Here is a 17,915-nt window from a genome sequence, read left to right on the forward strand (position 1 = left end):
AGCTAAAGGTATTTTTTAATGGCTTCTTCTTCTATTCCCAAGTTTATTGTGAACCCTATTATTATGGAAAACGTAAAATGCCCTAGGCCCGTGTTTAAAATAATTCTTGAAGTAGCTAAGCAAGATGATTCCATAGGAGAATTTTCAAAAATTCCTAAAGGTGTAGCTTATGCTGAAGACCCTAGGATGTATATACATTGCAACATAAAATAATTAGGTATTGAAGAGTTGATGAAAATGTATACCAATGTAATTTGTGATGAAAATGGTGCTATCAAACCCGATCATAAGATTATGGAAACTCTAGGTTTTGTGGAAATATTGAACATTCCCTAATTTCCAAAAGTAGTAAGAATAGTTTTAAGTAGAGAACATGGAGAATTTATATGGTTGGATTCTATCTACAAAATTACCCAGCAATCAATTAGGGCAGTGACTAGTTTATCCTCAATTGGCAGCAGACCTGACAAAATAAAGAAAGTTTCTAACAACAAAGTGAGGACCCTAACTAGAGCAACATCTGACAGTAGATCACTAAGAGTGAATGAAATCAAAGACATCAATGCGAGATTCATAAGTATGGTACTAGGTTACAAGACTACACATGCAAACAAGCTTAATTCAGTTTCTAGTCTTTGCATTAACAATGCTTATGAGATGGTTAACAACAATGGAATGATAGATGTGTTTGAATGGCTAAAAGATGAACTTATTGATAATTTGAAAAAGATTAAAGAAGATAGAAAAGGGACATTTCACTTTGGTAATCTTTTGGTATGCTTAATGTTGTATTTCACTAAGGAAATCCCCGATACAAGACCTAAAGACTTTGGATATGACAGACCAGCAGGAAAAAAATATAGGAAGGTTTTACCAGCATGGGAACTACAAAGGACAACAACATAACTAAATACTTTAAAACTTTTCAAGCAAAATGAAAACTAGGGAAAGACTACCTCAGAGTGTAGTGGACAAATATGACAAAGAAATCTATTTTTTAATCAAGAAGGATGAGACATGGATGGAAGCTATACTCCCTAGGACTGTATGGGTAACTGAAATGGGATATGAGGTAGATATAAATATTATTGAGACTTATGCAAAAGCTTTGCTAGATGCACCAAGAGAACCAACAAAAAAAGTTTTTGGTAGTGTTGAAACTATTGAAAGTGATGTGAAAATATTGAAGGAAAGGAAGAATAGAGAAAAATATATTAGGGATGCATCAAAAAAGGTACAGGAAATCAAAGAAAATGTAATGAACATTAGTGGGATATTGGCTAGTGAGTTAGAAGGACTGCAACCAGAGGCACACATTTCACCTATTGGCACATCTTCTAACAGTGAGAAACCAATAGAATTCAAGAGAGTTGAGAGGTAGAGAAAACCTTCACTGGTACCCTCTCCTTCACCCAAGAGAACAAGAACTTTAAGAAAGAAACAACAAGAAGTAAGGGGACCACCAAAGAAATTAAGACCAAAGAAGAAACAACAACCTGTCACCCCTTCTTTAAATGATTTATTGAGTGAAAGAACTGAAGATGGAAATTTGGCCAATGTACACCAACTGTATAACACATTCAATGATTCAGACAAGGAAATCATTGAGAACAATATAATTTTACATCTAGATATATACAAAAAGGTTTTAATTTAAGTAGCAGATGACTTACCCAATGATCTATATAGGATATTGGAGGCAAAAAGGATTGCAGTGATGGAATTAGATAAGAAACTAAAAGTTGAAAAACTTCTAGCTGTACATCTAGTAAAATCAAAAGAGGAAATTGATGAACTAATCTCAGAGGCTAACCAATTTGTTTTTGCAAGTGGTCACCACCAAGTAAGTTTAATGGCAGGTAGAGTAAAAGAGATTGCATATGAAACTGTTGATAACAAGGATATATTATTTGTGGAGAAAGAAAAACAAGAGGAAATGAACCGGCCAAAGAAAACATTCAAAGTGTATCAGAAGGATAAGGACAAAGGGAAAGGTAAATTTGGTGGTATTCCAAACATCAAGATCACTGATAATTTACCACCACCTTTGGATACTACACCAGTACATACTGATGATCCACTGGTTATTGACACTGAAGGTGTCACACATGATTACACTAATCCTAAATCTGAGATACTATTCACCATGAATGTGGACACTCAAAAAGTGAATATTGTTGTGAACAAGGAAAGTTTAGAGGGTAAGCATGACAATGTTGAGAAACTAGTAGAGATTGTTGAGGTTGAGATCCCAACCCAAATAGAGAAATCATTAGAAACACAGAAACCTACTAAAGGAACATCTGTTGGCACAAGGCCACCAAAGACTGATATACCGATAGTTGAGCATATAGAGAAACCTACTAAGGTAGAGGTACATACTATAGAAGAGAAAATGACAGACATTGTGGCATCTAAGCAGACTAAGAAGCCATTGTTAGTTGAGATGCAAACCTAGACTGATCCACCACAGGTAAACACAAGAAAAATGGCTACAACTGATAGAAGCATAGAGGTAATTAAGGCATTTGGTTAGACATTTGGCACATCATCAAGTGAATTCAGACCTACTAATGTAATAGAGGTACTTCTGGATTCAATTAAAAATATAACGGATTGCAATGCTTTGGCCTACAAAGCAATTGATGACACTATACCAATTCTTAAATTGATTGCACCAAAATGTAACATAGATCATGTTAAGATTCTTTAGGTGAATTGGACACATTGTCCAAATTCATTACTGACAATGTAATAATGGTTGATAAAGTGAATGAGGATATACTAAAGGATAGATTTGAAAAGGAGAAGAACAAACTCTTTGATGACACCATAAAAAAGTGCACTAAACACATGAATAAATTATTACCGGCACTGAACTCTACAATTTTGGAATACAAAGAGTTGTATAGAGAAACATGCAAACCACACATTCTGATAGAAGATATTGACAAGGAAATAAGTAAAATGCATAAAGAAATTGAAGACATAACTAATAACATAATTGGCTCATCTGGCCACATATCAGTTGTTGAGCAAGAAATGGCAAGCTTTGAAGGAAAACTAGAGAAACTTGATAAAGAAAAGGCAAGGATAAGGTCTCAAATCAAAGAACTGAAAAATAAACTTGGTCCAAAACTAGACAATCTTATATCTCAAATAATCAAAATATCCAAGGCATTACTTCAAGGAGAATGATCACCGAAAGAACACATGCATCATCTCACCAACACGATCCAATAGACTAAGGCAACCTTAAAAGATAGCAAAAGGTTTATGCAAAGTCTTAATTTGGTTTTAGCAGATATCTTTTAGATTATAACCAACTGGTTACAGACTTTGAGGTGAAATTTTTGCACCCATTTGATAATTATTGACAATCTTTGTCATTGATGTCAAAGGGGGAGTAGTGGAGAGAAAAATGATTACTTAGAGGAGATCATTTGCTCAAGAGGAGGACATCTTTTTGGAAAATTTTTTGGACTTCAGTCTTAGATTTTTCTCATGGGTGTTGCCATCAATGCCAAATGGGGAGATTGTTGGCATTCTACACTCTTATGAGAATAGTTGATATTGTCATTGATGGCAACCAACTAGCAACCAACTGGCACTCATCTGCCAACCCAGCAATAGTTACCAGCACCAGCAATAGACTTCTACATTCACGGGAAGGTACTTCACCACCAATGACACTAATGGATACCAACACTCAAGCCGACATGGAATAAACTTTTGTTTACTATTTATATTGTAATTATCTTTTATAAAAGCCGACATGGCATATTGTAAAAGACTCATATATATCTATGAGATATTATAAGTCATTTAAGATGTATGTAGTATATGAGAGAGGATGATACATGATAGTTGATATTTTTGTATAAGGTGATATAGTTGATAGCGAAGGTTTTTGTAATGCACTGAGCTTAAACTGGTACTGAACCTAGCATAGTTGATGTTGATCTTAAGTAGTACATTGTATTGGATTTTGATAATCCATTTTGTAAGTCAGTGAGACTTCTATTTTGTGATTGTGCAATGAGCTCTAGGCTGCTACCCTTCCTGCCTATGCAGACCCCTCATTGTAAGTAATATTTATTCATTGGATAGTGAGTGAATATTGTGGTTTACAAATCCCACCGAGGTTTCTCCCACATCGGGTTTCCTCGTTAAATATCTTGTGTTATGGTGTGCTTTCTATGTTGTCTCTATTATTCCTGTTTACTATATTAATTCTTATTTATCGGTACACTTTTTTTGGTTGCAAAGTTCTTAATAAAATTAAATTTTCTACTAACTGGTTGGACACTGATTCACTCCCCCCTCTTAGTGTCTTTGGGACTGTCTTTGATTCTAACAAAAATATCATTTGATACCACATACTTTAATGGAGATATGCTAGTACATTGCCCAATTTTGAAGAAAGAAAAGGTACAAAGAGAGAAGATAAAGTAGAAAGAGAGAAAGAAAGAGGCTAGGCATAATATCTATGAAGGTGCATAGAATTTATAGGTTCCTTGAGAGTCATACCTTTCATATCTGCTATCTTGTAAGAACTTGGTCCATAGAATTCGATAACAATATATGGTCCAAGCCAATTAGGACAAAATTTTTCTTTCTCCTCAGGTAAAGCATTCACGTTACACTAATTTTCATAAAGCACTAGATCACCTACTGAAAAGGAATGTGAAATGACTTTAACATTATAGCTCTGTTGTAAAGTTTTATGATGTGCTTGATATGCTTGAGAGCATTTATACGTCATTCATCAAGCATCTCAAGTTGTTGAAGTCTTTGTTCTCTATAGGAATCATCATCCACTATACCCCTAAGACAAATTATCAAAGAAGGAATAATGGCATCAATGCCATAAACAAGATTATAAGGGGTACAACCCATAGCAACATGTGCACTCATCCAATAGGCCTAGAGAGTGTAGGTTAATTGAGCATGTCAATCCTTACCATCCTTGTTTACAGTCTTTTGAAGAATCTGTTCAATTATCCTATTAGAAGATTTGGCTTGACCATTTGATTAAGGATAGTAGGGTATGTTGAATATGATATTTATTGAGGAACTTCTTCACATCCTTGTTTTTAAATGGTGTTCCATTATTTGAAAATAAGGCAGAAGGTATTCCAAATCGGGAAATAATGGTTTTTAAGATGAATTGACAAATTACCTCAGTGGTAGTATATCGAAGTGGAACTGCTTCCACCCAATTCATAAAGAAATCAGTTGAAATGATGATGAAAGTATGTCCTTGGGATGAAGGAGGAGATATTTTACCAATGAGATCCAAAACCGATATAGAAAAGGGCCAAGATGCTACTTGAGATCGAAGCTCTTGGGTGGAGCATGGATCAAATTTCTATGTTGCTGACATTGATGACATTTCTTAATAAATGCAAAGGAATCATTTTCCATGGTTTTCCAATAATATCCCATTCAAAGCAATCTTTGAGCTAAGGATTTTCTCCAAAAATGACCCCCACAAGCGCCCAAGTGTGCTTCCTCAAGAGCAATAGGGATTTCAGCTTTATTAAGGCATTGAAGGAGAAGACTATTATAACCCTTTCTATAAATAAAATTAGAAAGGATAATGTATCTAGTGGCCAACTTGTGAATCCTAGCCCTAGTATTCTTGTTTGAAGAGTCAAGAAAGGTACCATCACTCAAATATCTCACGATATGCAAGTACCATTTGTCAAAATCAATAATGCAACAATATTCCACATCACTAGGAGTATCAACGATAGCTAGGGTAGTGAGGTTGTGAATAGTGAAATTAAGATCTATCAAGGGATCCTCTAAAGATACATGAGAGGCTACAAATTCCATCGCATTAGCATATCAATTATCTTTTCGACGAATAGGCTCCATGGTGTAAGAATCAAATTTTTGTAACAAGGATATAGCTAGATCTCTATATTTTAATAATTTGTCTTGCTTAGCTTGATAAACTCCTGTCACTTGTCTTATTATTAGTTGAGAATTTCCATAGATATGTAGAATTTTTATATTTAATGCTAAGGTTACTTTGATTCCATCTATAAGAGCCTCATATTCAGAAATGTTGTTGATACATAGGAAATTAAGACTTTATGATAAGGGGATAGGCTTCTTTTTAGGAGAAATTAAGACTACCCCTATCCCCGATCCAGTATGACATCTAGAGCCATCAAAATATAATTCCCAAATCTCATTAATCTCAATAAAGAACATGTATTCATTGTGAAAGGACTCCAAATTACGTAGGGAGAAGGGTGAAGGAGCCTCAACTAAGTAGTCAGTCAATGCTTGACCCTCTATTACCTTTTGCGAGACAAACATAAGGTCAAACTCAGTCAACATCATAAGTCACTTGGCTAAGCATCCCAAAAGATCACCTTTGGAGAAAATATGCATGAGGATCAAATTTAATGATAACATGGATTTCAGCAATCAAAAGGTAATGCCTTAACTTTTGGGTTGCAAAGACCAAAACAAGACACTGCCTTTCTATCTCAGAATATCAGACCTCGTAATTGAGTAGACTGTGACCTATAGAATAAACTGAACATTATTGACCATCCTTATCACATTGAACCAATAAAGCTGCAAGAGCATGAAGGGAAGCAACTATGTATAGAAAAAATGGTTTAGAAGGGTCAGTGGGTTGAAGAATGGGAGGATTGTCCAAATAAGTTTTTAAGTCTTCAAATGCTTGACGATTATCCTCATTTCACTAAAAGGTGATATTCTTTTTAATAAATTGAGTAAAAGGAAAGGTACGATTCACAAGCTAAGATATGACCCTATGAATAGCTTGAATCTTTCCTTGCAAACTTTTGAGTTGGGAGACATTTCTAGGAAGTGGAATGTTAACAATGACATCTATTTTTGTCATATCCACCTCAATTCAATGATGAAAAACTATGAATCCTAATAGTTTTCCATTATCCACACCAAAAACACATTTTTGGGGATTCAAGTGCATGTTATACTTATGAATTATCTCAAAGACTTGATGAAGAATCTTAACATGATCTGTGTGAAGGATAGATTTAGTTAAAATGTCATCAATGTAATCTTCTAAGGTCTTATGCATATAGTTATGGAAAATGAGGGTCATAGCATGCTGATAGGTTGTGCTTGCTTTTTTCAATCCAAAAGACATCATAACCTAACAAAACGTGCCCCAAGGGGTGGTGAAAGTAGTTTTGTATTGATCTTAAGGATTAATGAAGATTCAGTTATATCCAGAGAAACTATCCATGAAGGATAATAAGGCATGACCTGATACAAAATCCACTATCATATCGATATTTGGGAGAGGGAAATCATCTTTTAAAGAGGCTTTATTTAGATCAAAAAATTTTGTACACATCCTAATCTTATTATTAGACTTAGCCATAGCCACAATGTTTGAAATCCATGGAGAATAATCGATAGGATGGATGAATCTAACATCTAGCAATTTTTGAATCGTAGCTTTAACAAGTAATGCCACTTTAGGGTGAATCTTTCAAATCTTTTGCTTCATGGGTTTAGCATCAATTATTATGACAATGTTATGAGTGATAATCTTAAGATCTATGTTAGGCATATCAGAGTATATCCAATCAAGGATTTTAGGAAATTCAAGTAATAACTCAGAATATTGTTTTTTCTCTTCTTCATCAAGACATTTCCCTATCTTAATGATTTTATCTTCAACATAAGGATCTATCCTGATATCAATAGTGACACTTATTAGGAGATTGCTTCATTAACGAGCATCTTTTAGCTGAGGAAATTCTTTAACTATCTCATCATTTTTTATTTCTTTCACAAAGTAAGCTTCTGTATTTAGACAATAGGGAAAGCCACGATTATGGTGATAACAAGGAAGGTTGTCATAATCTCCTAAGAATTCGGCTGAATCATTAGTAGGAAAAACATCCAAAGCAAGGACACTAGAAGAGTCACAATCAATATATTCTATATATTCTATTGAGAGAGAAGAGGAAATGACATTAACACTAATTCATGGTCTCTTAGAGGCTTTAGTTGACTTAAAAGGATCATAACCAAGCCTAAATGTCATATCACAAAACTTGTTTGCCAAGGGAAATTTTATCCCTTGTTCTTGAGCAATGTATCCATTACCATTATATCCACTCCTAGCTAGGATGTGTTGGCATTGTGTTGTCATTGATGTCAACTAATATGGGATGACTACTAGTATGAGAGATGTATGTACAATTCTATCATGAAGAAGTACATGGATGACTACCGATATGAGAGGTGTATGTGTAACACTGTCATGGAGGAGTACAGGTTGAGATATCTTTGATATCACTTTGTGTTGCATGACACCAGTGAGGTAAGGATGTAGGACATCGGTAAGGTAAGGAAGATAGTGCCATTTAGAGTAATGATCACTGGTGTCACTGGTACACATGTTAGTGTTTGACTTGTGTGGATGAGATAGATAGGTTACCGGTACAATGTATCACCGGTAAGGAAAGGATGTCAACTGGTAAGTGATGTGTTGACATGGAGAAGATAGGTCAACCAAGTGAGTGGTTGTCAACCGACAAGATTATGACCAATGAACAAACATGATAGGCAAGGTGCTTGAGCTATTGTTTGTGACAAAGAGGCAGAATGTTACCTAAATCACATCAACACTGAAGCAAAAGAATGAATAGGTCATCGGTATGCTAAGAAGTTGCAGAACAACAAGACTCCCATGAGATGAAGATGCAGTCACCATGAGAAGTGATGACTAACAATGAATGTGCCCACATTGGATCACATGTACTGCATAAATAGGAAAGTCACATGAGTGCATTACAGGATGTAGAAGAAAAGGTGTCACTCCACCAGTAAGTGGAGCTTGTAGGTCCTGGGGACAACTAAGAGGGGGGGGCGTGAATCAGTTGTTTAATAAATTCAAACCAAAATCTTATTAACCAACTTAATGCTTAATACCGGTAAGACAGTTAAATGTGTTGGTAAACAGTGTTAATAGGAAATGTTGTACCGGTAAGAATTAATGCATGAAACATAAGCACAAAGTCAACCATAACACATGACACAAATATTTGTACATGGAAACCCTGTAAGGGGAAAAACCATGGTGGGAAACCTTACCCACAATCAGATGATACTACTGCAGATAGTAAGTGTACAAAGAGGGGTCTCCACATGCAGAAAGGCCAACAGCCTAGAGCTCACTGCTCAAACACAAATGGGAGTCACACTGACTACAGTTGGATGGTTAAATCCAATGAGAATGTACTGCACAAAATAGCATCTTCATATGCTAGATTCAGTACCGGTTTAATGCTGATATGCTTCTACAAAAACCTAGCTTCACCTTCAAATGATGTCTTCATATATATCTCTACTTGATCTCGCATATACCTTTCCTTCAATCTTTTTTTGCATTCCACATTTGATCTTACAAATAAGATCTTACATTTATACCATACCCTAAGACCAATTTTAGTAGGTCAGCTCTACAAGATATTACAATAAAACATTTTACAAATAATACAATATCCAATGTAATAACCGATTGAACATGTTGGCTTAATGCTTTTATAACAATAATAAATCATCTCCATAGTGTGCCATGCTGATCTGGAATAGATAAACTTGCTGGCGTAACCCTAGATAACCTGGACTTATTTGCCAGTAAAAGTAAATATGCAAATAAGAATATACCAATGATATTACTTCAAGCAAAAGTGTCCACATGATGTCTTCGACATTACCAAGTGTCTTCCATGTCATTGCAAGTACCGGTGAACATTATATCCTACTGGTTAACCATATACCAGTGATTGTTTGAACAGTTTACTGATTGCCGGTGAATGTTCTTGGATCTCCAAAGTAGGTGTATTTAGCAGGTGTTGACATCAATGACAAAACTATACCAAAATACCAACAATCTCCCCCTTTGGCATTGATGGTAACACAAGATGGAAAAACCATCAAAGTGCCAAAATAGAAATGCCAAGTATAAAAACCAATTCTCCCCCTGGGAGTAATATGTGTTTATACAAAGATTTGTTTACAATACCAATCTCTCTTCAAAAAGATAATGCATTTTTCCATATATTTTTCCTTAATGTTTTTCCATATATCTCTCCCCCTTTGACATCAATTGCCAAAGTCACAAAAAGGTCAAGTTCATACAAAATACCAACTACTCCCCCTAAGAAGTACCTTCCTCATCAAATACCAGAATAAAATATTTGTCCATTTAATTCTGTCGGTTGATGACAATCATCAACTATCTAAGTCTCTACTAGTGGAGGTAAGAATCCGAGCTGATCTCTGAGATACTCAAAAGTTTCCTTAGGCAAAGGTTTTGTAAAAATATCTCCAAGTTGTTCTTTAGTATTCACATAAACCAGTTTTATTTCCTTTTCTTCAACTTTTTCCCTTAGAAAATTCAATTTGAGAGACACGTTTTGTTTTAGAATGTAATACTGGATTCTTAGATATATCAATTGCTGTAGTGTTATCACAATATATAGTAATAGGTTCCTTGCATTTTACCTTTATGTCTTTCAACATTTTCTTAAGCCAAAGTACCTGTGTATAGTTTGTTGCTGCTGCAACATATTCTGATTCTGCTGTTGATAAAGATGTACAACTCTGTTTCTTACTTAACCAAGAAACTAATCTCTTTCCAAGGAAGAATGCTCCTCTAGTGGTTCTCTTTCTATCATCCACATCTCCTACCCAATTTGCATCTGTTTATGCATATAGATCAAAATTTTCATCTTTACGATACCATAATCCAAGATTTGTTGTGCCTTGTAAGTACCGAAAAATCCTTTTTACTGCTGATTCATGATTTTCTTTGGGATTACTCTGAAATCTAGAAACTATACATATTGCATTCATAATATTAGGTCTGGTTTGTGTCAAATACAGTAAACCTCCTATCATAGATTTGTATCTAGTTGGATTAACAGGTGTAGATTCATCCCTTTGAGATAATTTGTCATTTTTAGTCATAGGTGTGCTTACCGATTTAGAGTTCTCCATCCCAAATTTCTTGAGTAGTTCTTTCAAGTACTTAGATTGACTCAAAAATATGCCTTTATCAGTCTGTAAAATCTGCAATCCTAAAAAGAATTTTATTTCTCCAATCATAGACATTTCAAATTCATGCTGCATTTTAAGAGAAAATTCTTTGCATAATCCATCTTCTCCTCCAAAGATTATATCATCAACAAATACTTCCATAATCAATATGTCATCATTAGTTACTTTGTAATATAAATTGCTATCTACATTTCCTTTAGTAAAACCAATTTTTAAAAGATACTTATCCAATCTAGCATACTAGGCTCTTGGAGCTTGTTTTAGTCCATACAGAGCTTTTCTTAATTTGCAAACCATATCATTGTTATCTGTCAAAGAAAATCCATTAGGTTGTTTAATATAGACTTCCTCTTCAAGATCTCTATTCAAAAATGCACATTGAATATCCATTTGATAAACTTTGTAATCCTTGTGAGCTGCAAAGGCCAAGAATAATCTAACTGCCTCAATTCTGGCTACCAGTGCAAAGGTTTCATTGTAATCAACTCCTTCTTTCTGAGAATATCCCTTACACACTAGTCTTGCTTTATTCTTGACAACCTTACCATCTTCATTGAGTTGTTTCTAAATACCCATTTGGTTCCAATTACATTTTTATTTTCAGGCCAGGGATCTAATGTCCAAGTATTATTTTTCTCAATTTGTCCTAATTCTTCTTCCATAGCTTTAATCCAAAATTTATCTTCACATGCCTCATTGATAGATAATGGTTCAATTTGAGAAATAAGACATACTTATTCATTTGCCAATCTTCCTCTTGTCATGACTCCTTTAAATTTGCTTCCAATTATCTGATCTTCAGAATGATTCAGTCTTCCATATCAGGGTGTCTTAGTCTGTTGTTGTTCTTCAATTACTATGGTATCCTCTGATGATACTAGAGTAACTGGATCATCATTCTGTACTAGTGGATTTACTGTTGGTTCATTTGTCATAATTTTTGTTACCAGTTCAAAGTCTATATACCTTGAAGTTCCTCTGAATTGTTAATCAATCTTTACATTCGTACTCTCAACAATTTTCTGTAATCTTTTATTAAAGAATCTATAAGCTTTACTCTTAGATGAATAACCAAGAAATATTCCTTCATCACTTCTAGGATCAAACTTGGCAATATACTCATCTCTTCTAATATAACATTTACTTCCAAAAATTCTGAAATACTTAAGAGTAGGAGTATTACCAAACCATAGTTCATGAGGGGTCTTACCGGTTTCATCTTTGATGTGAACTTTGTTGAATGTATAGACAGCAGTGCTTACTACCTCTCTCTAGTACACATGTGGTAGATTTTCTTCTAATAACATACTTCTTGCTGCATCCAAAATAGTTCTATTTTTTCTTTCAACAACTCCATTCTGTTGTGGTGTCCTAGGTGCTAATAACTGTCTTTTGATTCCATTTACTTCATAGAATGTATTAAAATCTCTAGATGTGAATTCTCCTCCTTGATCTGATCTTAAACTTTTAATTTTCTTACCAGTTTCATTTTCAACCATTGCTTTGAATAGTTTGAACTTCCCAAGTGCTTCTGATTTTTCCCTGAGAAAAGTAACCCAACACATTCTAGAATAATCATCAATAATTAGCATGAAATATCTATCACCTCGTAAGCTTTTAGTTCTAGCTGGACCACATAAATCAGTGTGAATTAAATCAAGAGCATTATTGGATTTTCTGGAATACTTTTGAAAGTAGTTCTAACTTGTTTTCAAAATTGACATTCCTTGCAAATTGTATTCTGAGGTTTCATAATTTTAGGTAGATCTCTAACTGCCTTAGAAGTATTGATTTTTGTCATGTAATCAAAATTTACATGACATAGTCTTTTATGCCATAGCCAACTTTCATCTATATGTGCAATTAAGCATGCCTTTTCACTATTATTCAAATGAAAGATATTACCTCTAGTCTGATTACCGGTTGCAATTTCCAAACCAGTTCTATTCATGATTTTGCATTTTCCATTTTTAAATTGTAACTGAAAACCTTTCTCAGCTAATTGACCAACACTTAAAAGATTATGTTTTAATCCTTCAACATAGTAAACATTGTCAGTGTTATGTTTACCATCAAGAGATATTGAACCCTTACCTTTGATTGAACAGGATTTGTCATCTCTGAATCTTACTAAACCTCCATTGTATTCTTCAAAGTTCAAGAATTTGCCTTTGTCTCCAGTCATTTGATGTGAGCATCCTGAGTCAATAATCCATTCATCCTTTGATTCAACTTTAGCTTCTAGGGCTTGTTCTACTGGTTGAGCAATAGGTACCAGTTGATCTTCTATTATAGCAACAAAGACCCATCCGTTGTTTGCTGGATCCTCATCAGAATCATCAGTCACACCTTCATCGGCAATGTAACAAGATTTATCTTTGTTTTTCTTAAATCTGTATCTCTGATATTGAGGATTAGGTTTGTATGTCCTTCTAGCTTCTTCTCTTAGTCTAGCATGTCTATCAGGGCATCTTGAAGCCATATGACCAATCTTATTGCAGTTGAAACATTTAAAGGGTGCTTTACCTTCATACTTACTTCCAATTGGACCTTTTGGCATTTTTCTTGTAAATAGTGCTTCAAGTTCTTCAAGTTCTTCATTCTCCTTCCTGGTTTCTTCAAGTTCTCTTGCATAAAAGGCTCTCCAGTCTGATTTGTCAAAAGATGGAGCAGATGATGTTGATGCTTTGAAGGCTAAATCAGTTTTTATAGTAGCAATAGGACCAAATTCCTCAATTTCAAAAGCTAAAAGTTTTCCAATCAATGTATCCCTAGTTACTGATGTATTAGGCATTGTTCTCAACTCATTAATAGTAGTAACCTTCATTTTATATGCCAGTGGCAAACCTCTTAAGACTTTTGAAACAATCTCATCTTCACTCAAGGTTCCTCCACAACATTTGATACCTAAAACAATTTCATTTACTCTTTCCATAAAAGCAAAAATTCTTTCATCTTCTTCCATTTTTAGATGTTCATACCTGACTCGGAAGCTTTCAAGTTTTACAATTTTGACTATGGAATCCCCTTCATTCTGTGTTTCCAAATGATCCCAAATAGCTTTTGCAGTAGATCTATCTGATAATCCCATGATTTGTTGATTTGATAATGCGCTCAAAAGTGCTTTTCTTGATTTGCAATCATTTTCTTCATCTTTACCTAAAGTAATAGGAGCAGGCTGACTAGCTACAGCAGTAGTATAACCATTCTTAATAACTTCCCAAATGTCTTTACCAATGCAATTCAAATGTGTCTCCATTCTAATTTTCCATATTCCATAGTTGGTTCCATCAAGTTTAGGACTATCCTTTCTGAAATAATTAGTAGACATTGGATCTCCTCAAGTTGTTAAACTTCTGCAAAAAAAAAGAGGACTAGGCTCTGATACCAGTTGTAGGTCCCGAGGACAACTGAGAGGGGGGGGGGTGAATCAGTTGTCTAATAAATTCAAACCAAAACCTTATTAACCAACTTAATGCTTAATATCGGTAAGATAGTTAAATGTGCTGGTAAGTAGTGTTAACAGGAAATGCTGTACCGGTAAGAATTAATGCATGAAACATAAGCACAAAGTCAACCATAACACATGACACAAATATTTGTACGTGGAAACCCTGTAAGGGGAAAAACCATGGTGGGAAACCTTACCCACAATCAGATGATACTACTGCAGATAGTAAGTGTACAAAGAGGGGTCTGCACATGCAAAAAGGCCAACAGCCTAGAGCTCACTGCTCAAACACAAATGTGAGTCACACTGACTACAGTTGGATGGTTAAATCCAATGAGAATGTATTGCACAAAATAGCATCTTCATATGCTAGATTCAGTACCGGTGTAATACTGATATGCTTCTACAAAAACCTAGCTTCACCTTCAAATGATGTCTTCATGTATATCTCTGCTTGATCTCGCATATACCCTTCCTTCAATCTTTTTTTGCATTCCACATTTGATCTTACAAATAAGATCTTACATTTATACCATACCCTAAGACCAATTTTAGTAGGTCGGCTCTACAAGATATTACAATAAAACATTTTATAAATAATACAATATCTGATGCAATAAATGATTGAAAATGTTGGCTTAATGCTTTTATAACAATAATAAATCATCTCCATAGCGTGCCATGCTGATCTGGAAAAGATAAACTTGCTGGTGTAACCTTAGATAACCTAGACTTATTTGCCGGTAAAAGCAAATATGCAAATAAGAATATACCAATGATATTACTTCAAGGAAAAGTGTCCACATGATGTCTTCGACATTACCAAGTGTCTTCCATGTCATTGTAGGTACTGGTGAACATTATATCCTACCAGTTAACCATATACCGGTGATTGTCTGAACAGTTTACTGATTGCCGGTGAATGTTGCTGGATCTCCAAAGTTGGTGTATTTAGCAAGTGTTGACATCAATGAAAAAACCATACCAAAATACCAATAGAGCTTATCTCCTATTATGCATATTGTGCATGATAGTCATGAGAGATAATGAAGATGAGGTAAAGGTAGGTGTTTTGAAGGCTCACACCAGATCTATCGGTGAATCAAAGGAATGCCTCAAGTGCGAGAAATTAAGGATATACACTAGACTATTTGAGAAGACATGGTGAGATGTTGGTACAGATGAAGAGTAATGAGTTTGTCACTTTAAAAAACTGGTTGTGATATTGTCCAAGCTGATCACGAAGAATGCAAGGATTAGCAGATGTAGATAGAGGAGAATGGACCGATTGAAGATAGAGTTTGTGGAAGGTTGATGACATGGTGTCATCAAGAGCTTCTATTGGTATGAATGTTCACTAGTATTATGGAGAAGGTGTAGATGAAGAAGACACCCCATCTAATGAAGATGTGCATAAGGCAGGTTAATAAGAGTGCTGATCAATTGAGTAGTCCACCGAAAAAGAAGCAGAGTTCAAGGTTGATGACAGACCAATTTGAGGGTTTAACTGGCAGGGTTAGTAAACTGGTAGAAGAGAAGAACCGATTATGTGTGGACAGTGAATAAGCTGAACCAATGAAGTAGTGTGATTAGGTGGATACCAACTATGATGCCATGTGGAAGTCAAGGTGGTGAACATGCATGCAGCAACAGATGGAATGTACACTGACGAGGTAGTTGCAAAGTTGGTCAATACTAATGGAAGATCGCATGAATCATGGGATGTGTTCCTAAGTTGTTGCATAGGTTTGCAGATTGAGGTCTGGATGACAACTAAGAGCCAGCTCAGAGTAATTGAGGAGATTGAGGCAGTAGAATAAAACCAAAGGACAAATCTTGGTGATTGATCAAGAAATCAGCTGACAGGGTAAAAAGAAGACTAGCAAAGATAGAAGGTGTGATCAAGAAGGCATGACAATGGAAGGATTGATTGATGAGTTATAATTCATCAATCTATGTGTTCAGATCATATAGGATTTGATTGGATTTGGTTTGCCTTGAGGTTGATGAGGAAACCCTAACCGCCCATGTTTTTGAATTGGCTTTTGGTAGGAAAACCAGATTATAAATAGGGAAGCAAAAATCATTGAAGGTTGTTGCTTAATAGAAGAAGATAGTGTTGATGTGAAGTGATTAAGTATTACTTTTGTATGTGAGATAAAATCAGTCAAGTTCTCAACAAGTATCTGAGACGAGATAGAGTGAGAGGGAAAACTAGGTTGAAGTGGTCAACTGGTAGCAGTTCAGAACCGATAGTGTTCATACCAGGAGAGTAGAAGTGAAGGAAGTTGTAGAGAATGTAGACATAGAACCGGTAGAGTATAGTACCAATAAGGAGAAAATTAGTGAGGAGGAGATCTAGTAGAGAAAAATAGAGGAGAGGTGAACTGGTAGGTTTTACCAGCAAGCAAAGAAGCAGATGAGAGCAGCAGAAAGAGTAGTGTACTGGTGTAGTAGAGAAGGTATCTCACCAGAAGAGTGAGGTATATGAGATGGTTACAAGACTCACTTGTAACAGTATGCTTAATTTTGTATTTTTAAGTTATCATTGAGATCACTGAGTTGTAGCTCGGTGTAGGGGTTGTAGCTCCCTTGGGTTGTAGCCCATAAACAAGTTAGGGGTTGGTGCTCCTTGGGTTGGTGCCCTAAATCAAGGGTTATAGCTCCTTAGGTTGTAGCCCTAAACATTGTAACATAATTGATTGTGAGGCTAGATTGGAGTAGTAGACTCTAGCAACATTTCTCACCAAGGTTTTCCCATCTTGGGTTTTCCTCATACATATTGGTTTTATGTGATGTCCCTTTGTGTGAATTCTTTTGTGATTAGTCTTCTCACTAACCGGTAAGTATGCATTGTGTTAGATCCCATAACCGGTATACTAACATAAGCTAGTTAAAGGGAAATAGTTTAAGAGCCATTGATTCAACCCCCTCTCATTGGTGCATTGTGTCTAACAATTGGTATCAGAGCCTAGGTACCTTGTTTATCAAGCTTTCTCTCACTTGGGTAGATTCTAGCTTAAGGACACAATGGTATGTTTAGTGTCAATCCTAGCTCTGGTGTTTAATGGGTCTAACTACTCCATTTGGAGTTGTAGAATGGAAGTTCACTTATCCTCTCTAGGGTATGATGTATTGATGTCTATTGTAAATGGATGCCCTAGTAAAGTCTGGTCTCCCACCAATTGAAATACAAAAAGAAGAAACCAGTGCAATGAAATAGCTATGGAGGCTATTCTTTGTTGGTTAATGGATAATGTCTCCTCGCAAGTGGACAGATGTAAATCGGAAAAAATCTTATGGGAGAGATTGAAGAAAATCTATGGAAATGAGCCTACTACTATAGAACTAGCTTGTGATGAAAGGATGAGAA

This window comes from Cryptomeria japonica, chromosome 7 (assembly GCF_030272615.1).
Source record: "Cryptomeria japonica chromosome 7, Sugi_1.0, whole genome shotgun sequence".
NCBI classification, from domain to species: domain Eukaryota; kingdom Viridiplantae; phylum Streptophyta; class Pinopsida; order Cupressales; family Cupressaceae; genus Cryptomeria; species Cryptomeria japonica.